Source organism: Panthera leo, chromosome F2, assembly GCF_018350215.1.
Source record: "Panthera leo isolate Ple1 chromosome F2, P.leo_Ple1_pat1.1, whole genome shotgun sequence".
Lineage (NCBI taxonomy): Eukaryota > Metazoa > Chordata > Mammalia > Carnivora > Felidae > Panthera > Panthera leo.
The window spans coordinates 41,845,337-41,851,806 of record NC_056695.1 but is presented as its reverse complement, the minus strand read 5'-3'; positions in this window follow the sequence as shown (position 1 = coordinate 41,851,806).

The following is a 6,470-nucleotide window of genomic DNA, read 5'->3' as shown; positions in this document are numbered from 1 at the left end:
CTGATAAGTTATAATTTTAAAATGCAAAGTCTATAAAACTTTCAAGATGTTTTGCCTATTTGTTTTCAATATTTCTCATTTTCTACTTTAGCAATTACCTATTTTTTGTCAAGCTAGGTAGCTACTTTCCTTGAGCTGTATTATACTCTCAGATCCTTATCCTGCCTAGAATAATAAATAAATAATAAATCCTGCCTATAAATAATAAATAGCTTTATTCTGTATTTAGTTGTTTTATTTCATAGTAAAATATTCATATGAGGATTAATTTGAAATAATTTCGGTAATTTCTTTTAAAATGATAACAAGAGTTTCAAACCATCCAGTTGAGCAGAGAATTTACTTATTTACATTGGAGAAGAGAAACATGCCATAAGTTTAAGTGTGTGTGTGTACATGTATGATTAAAGAGCAGTGGTATTTTTTTTCTAATGTGAAAAAGAGTCTCACTCCACAAGACCAATTTTTTTGTTTCATATATCAGTAATCTCCACGTTTTGATATAAAAACTTCCTGTTTCTTTATCAAGTGCCATGGCAACATCATCGAAAATACTTAGAGGTAAACTGTGAGCCATAACCTTGGAACAGACAAAAACAACTCATGTAGCTCCTTTTTCACCTATGTATTCTATGATTTTCATTATTTATTTATTTATTTTTAAGAGAGAAAGAGTGATCAGGGGAGAGAGGCAGAGGGAAAGAGAGAATCTTAAGCAGGCTCCATGCTCAGCAAGGAGCCCGACACGGGACTCGATCTTACAACACTGGGATCATGACCTGGGGTGAAACCAAGAGCCAGACACTCAACTGAGTGAACCACCCAGATGCCCCTTCTATGATTTTCTTATTAATCAACGGTCTAATCTGTCCTTCTGTCAATAGAGAATCCACAATAGACCAACCTGGGAGATACGCAGAGAGCTCAGGTTTGGTTGTAAGGATCTTCTCAGTGAGACTCTTACACGTTTGTGCTTTTCTTCAGTGTTTACCGTGCCTTTGGGCGGCATTTTGTCATCCTCACGGTAATCCAAGTTTCCTTTTCCATAGTATATCATCACTGACTTCATCCTCAAATTTAAGACACCATCTATGGGGAGTTTCTCTCCCTTCACAGAATTAGACTGACCAGGACTGTTGGAAGTACCCCATTTAAGACTTAGCCCTACTAGGGGCGCCTGGGTGGCTCAGTCGGTTGAGCGACCGACTTCGGCTCAGGTCATGATCTCGCGGTCCGTGAGTTCGAGCCCCGCGTCAGGCTCTGTGCTGACAGCTCAGAGCCTGGAGCCTGTTTCAGATTCTGTGTCTCCCTCTCTCTGTGACCCTCCCCCGTTCATGCTCTGTCTCTCTCTGTCTCCAAAATAAATAAACGTCAAAAAAAAAAAAAAAAAAAAAGACTTAGCCCTACTCATGGGTACCTGTCTGGCTCAGTTGGGTAGGCATCCGACTTCAGCTCATTTCATTATCTCATGGTTTGTGAGTTTGAGCCCCACGTGGGGCTCTGTGCTGGCCGCTCAGAGCCTGGAACCTGCTTTGGATTCTGTATCTCCCTCTCTCTCTGCCCCCCACAAAAAAATAAGTAAACATTAATATTAAAAAAAAAAAAAAAGACTTAGCCCTATTGTTTGGCCTGTGTTCTTCAGGTTGTTGTTGATCTGGGGAGTCTTCATGAGCAATAATAATATCACAGGGAGACTCATCCCCAAGACTTTTGGGAGTTGCATTGCCACTGGCAGAGGGAACAGATGGGGCAGAACTGATGGCCTCAGAGTGAGTTTGAGACCAGGCTTTTGCTCTGGCTCTTCCTCTTTCATGGGTTCTTCTCATTTTTCTTCTTTTTCTTGCTTTTCTCCTTCCTCTGGTTCTGGTTCTTGCTTTTCTTGTGCTTGTCTGCGCCCTCTCACCCTCTCATTGCGTCCTCTGGAGCTCTTCATCTGGATCCTGGCGCCCTTCAGCCAGAAGGCCCTTCCTGATTTCCTCTAGTTCTTCCTTCTCTCTCCTCAATCCCGTTCATCTGCTTCCATTTCCTTTTCCCTATCATGCACCCTTTTCTGAAGGAAGCTCCTCTGTAATACTCGGTCATCTTTACCATCATAATCTTCCAAGAATTCCGTTAGGCATTCAGCTTCTTTTGCCATTTCTCTTCTCTCTTCTCTTTCAGCCTCTTTCTCATACTCCTGGGTTTTCTTCCAGTCTCTGCATTCCCAATTCTTAAGGCACTCTTGGTAAGAAGTCTTTCTCTCAAAGTTTTCAGGTTTTCTTCATTCATCTGCATCTTCACCCTCTTCACAGTCCTGCTTCTTGTCTTCTCCCCCTGCACTCCCACTTCCTTTCTCTCTCTACATTCTTTCTCCCCATTCCCTTTCGGGATCTCTGCTCTTTTCTCCTGATCAACTCCAATGCTTATTCCTATGTGAGCTCCTCTCCCAATCATAGTCATGGTCCCTATCCCATTCGCCCATTCTCTCCTCATTCACGTTCTCTCCCTTTTTCATGCCCACTCTCACCTTTCTTGCTCCCCTTCACATTCTTTCTCTCCTTCTCTCTGTCTTTTGTCAATTTCCTGTCTCTCCATTTCCTTTTTTCCTTTCTCCCAGTTTCTTGTGTGTGTGTCTGAATTTACTGATCTCAGGTCTCTTGTCTTCTAACATTTCTATAGCATTTATATCCTCCTTAGTGGTGAGTGGGTAAGGGATTAGTGGAGCCGCTGGAAGTCTGAGGAAAATGTGCTGCTTTTCTTCTTCATGGGGTGAGAGTCAAATTCTTGTGAGGGGGGCATTGAGTTCACTGGAGTATTCAGTATTAAAAGTTCAAAGGCCCAAAGGCCCATTTGATCTCTTTGCTTCTTCATCTGAGGCTTCTTATCGTTAGTGAGTTTCTGGCCTGGCATTTCCATCAGAAGCTTTCTTCTTTGTTTTCCACTCATCCAGTTGTGCCTTTGTCTTTGCATCTACTTTAACAAGTAGCTTCTACCATCCAATCTGAAGATCATGCCATAACCTGAATGCCATAGGGATAGATTCAGGCTCTTTATACTCACAGAATCTGAAGGCTTGAAGTTTTCCAGATTCACCTTGTACTCTCTTCCAGCTCAAAACCAAGCCACATTTAGCAAGGAGTTGTCTTATAAGCATGTCCAAGGCTTACTCAGAGGTGTTACCAAAAAAACTGTAGTGGTGGGATCACAGTTTTCATCATTTTCTTTAGTCTTTAAGCCTGGATAATCCTTTCTTATTCCCAAATGCTTTCCAACCATAGACACAGTGGGTACTAAGACCTTTGGAGCAGCAGCAGCCATAATGTTCATTGGTACAAGACTCATTGGAGTCCCTGGAGGTACAGGTGGAGGAAAGCCAGGAACTGTAGGGGCGGGATCCCTGATGGGAGTGCTGGGATTCCCATGGGAGGGCAGCTCAAATGAGAGGGGAAAGACATTCTTACTGCAGCAGTCCACCACTGAGGAAATGGTACTGTCTTCATGGCCTTCTGGGCTCCAGGTTAGGTGTGGGCTCCACCGGCTCCAGGTTTCTGTGTGCTGCTCACCAGGAGACTGGTTCCAAAGTGCCTCCTCACACAGGCTGCAAACACAACCACACTGTGCGGGGAGCTTCTGGAGCATTGACATTCAAAGGAGCAGGTCCAAGTACAAGAACGAGCCATGTTGGTATGGTGGTATACGTCTACACCCTTGTTGACGTCTGTGAACTCGGCGTCTTTTTTCTCTTGGGCCAAAGAAGATTGCATCAGACTATGATTTTGAATTGCTTTCCCTCCTTTTCTCTGTGATATTTTAAAATATGGAATAAAAAGGTGTTTGCATCCAGTAAGTCCTGTGGTAAAGCTTAGCAGTAACTTTCAAATGCTGACTTTTCTCTGTTGTTACTTTTTTTTTTTTTTTTAAGATTTTATTTTTAAGCAATCTCCATGCCCACTCTGGGGCTCAAACTCACAACTCTGAGATCAAGAGTCAAAAGGTCAAGAGTCAAGAGTCGCATGCTCTACCAACTGACCAGCCAGGCACCCCTCGTATGCTACATTTTAACAAAACTTCTGTCAGCCAACACACTACTAGTAATACAGCTTTACCTATTGTTTAAAAAATAGTTTTTGAAGGGAAGAAAAATTCAAAATATGCATCTTTTTAAAGATTTAATGTATTTATTTGGGTTTGTGACACCATTTTATACCCTATTTTGAAAGATTGAATGGATATATGGATATATTGATGTGTATGTGGTTGTTAATTTGTTTTCAAACTCTCCCCAAATGTGTTGAAATAATAGGTGACAATATGAAATGTTACTAAATCAGAGTTGAGTCATGTCCCTTGGAAAGTTACTCAACTCTCTGGGGTTTTTCTGCCTCATCTGTATGAATGATCTGTCTTTTATAAGCTTGTTGTAAGGATTAAATTATACAAAAAGTGACTAGCATTGTGTTTAGTTCACAATAAGTGCTTAATAAATGTTCTCATTCTTTTTCCTTCTGAAAATAATACTGTCTAAATCAAATAGTGCAGCATGTTTTGTACAGCAAAGCGTTTGACCACATGTTTATTTTTCATTCCCTAACATTACTTATGAGGAAAACAACTATGCTTTCATTTTTATTTCATAACTAGCAAATGTAAACATGGCAAGCTTTATTTTTACATAACTTGAAACTAAAGCTTTCAGAAACAAAACAAAAGAAAAAAACCACTCACCCTAGCCTCCTCTTCCTGTCTGGCTTAAACCTAAATAACTGTCATGAAGGCATCTGGGCATTTCAGGGTGTCTCCTCAGCTTATCTCCCTCTGCTTCCCTCCTCTTCCAACCAGACATATATCCCACCCACTATTCCTTAGATACACCTCACGTTTTACAGCCTCTTGATGTTCCTACTCTCCTTCATCTTATCCTATCAAAATCTGACTCATTTTTCAAAGTCTGTACCTTTTATAGTTGTCAGAGCCTTGTACACTCTCAGGAGAGGGTCCACACGATCAAACCTATTTTCATAACGCGAAGACATTAACTTCCCTTTTCCCTGTGTTGACATTCATACTGACGGTGCAAATGTAGGCCCACCTCCTGACACCTTATTGAGCATGATATAAAGTAGTGAGTGGCACAGGCATATGCAGTAGAAAAAGCCAGTTTTACTTAAGAATGTCCTTGGTAAAGGCAGTAAAAATTATTAATTTTGGTCTTCAAGAACGTATCTTTTTAATACACTGTGTGACTAAATGGGGAGTTCACCAAAAGCACTGGTGCAATTGAGTTGTGAGCTGAACAAACCACTTTTTCCATCGAATTCATTTTTGCGTGAAAGAACACTGCAAAATCAGACTTGAATATTTGGCATATGTTTTCTCAAAAATTAACTGAGTGAGTCACCTCCAAAAAATGACTGACAGTGTTTGTTGCCAATGATAAAATTCAAGTCTTCAAAGCAAAAATAAGAATTCTGGAAAAGGTATTGCGCACTGTATGACATCATCCTGAATACTTAAAGACTTTCCTGACGAGACTAGTGGTGATATAGACAAGTGATTTTTTTTCCATACTATGTAATGAAATGTGAAAATATTTGGAAAATCTGTATAATTCAGCAAATCAACATTGCTAAATGGCCAACGCATGATATCACAAAACTATGCATTTAAAATGAAGGATATGGGGCACCTGGGTGGCTCAGTCAGTTAAGCCTCCGACTTTGGTTCAGGTCATGATCTCACAGTAGGTTTGAGCTCCGTGTCGGGCTCTGTGCTGACAGCTCAGAGCCTGGAGCCTGCTTCGGATTCTGTCTCCCTCTCTCTCTGCCCCTCCCCCCCTCATGCTCTGTCTCTCTGTCTCAAAGATAAACATACACACACACATACATACATACATATATACATACATACATACAAATAAGACACAAGATAGACCAATGGATTTTAATGTAAGAGAATACTAAAAGTTCATCGATAGGATTTCCGTTTCCACAGGGTAACTGGCTTTTAAGAAACTAGCACTTTTCGAGTTTTGATATAGAATTGAAGAAGAGCCACAGTTACCTGAAAAGGCTCTTAAAATACTCTTCCCTTTTCCAAATACATGTCTACATGAGGCTGAATTTTCGTCTAAGTCTTCAACCAAAACAAGATCTCAAGAGACTGAAGGCAGTGGTAGATATGAGACCCTAGCTGTCTTCTAGTAAGTCAGAGTTAAAGGGATTGGCAGAAACATTAAATGCCACTTTTTTTTTAAGTTTATTTATCTTGAGAAAAAGAGAGAGGGAGACAGAATCCCAAGTAGACTTTGCGCTATCAGTGCAGAGCCCGACACAGGGCTTGAACCCATGACTGTGAGATCATGACCTGAGCCAAAATTAAGAGTCGAATGCTTAACCAACTGAGCCATCCGTTAATCCAAATTTCCACTCTTCTAACTATATTTGTTTTGTAAAATATAGTTATTTTCATAAAAATATAATTGTTCATTACTT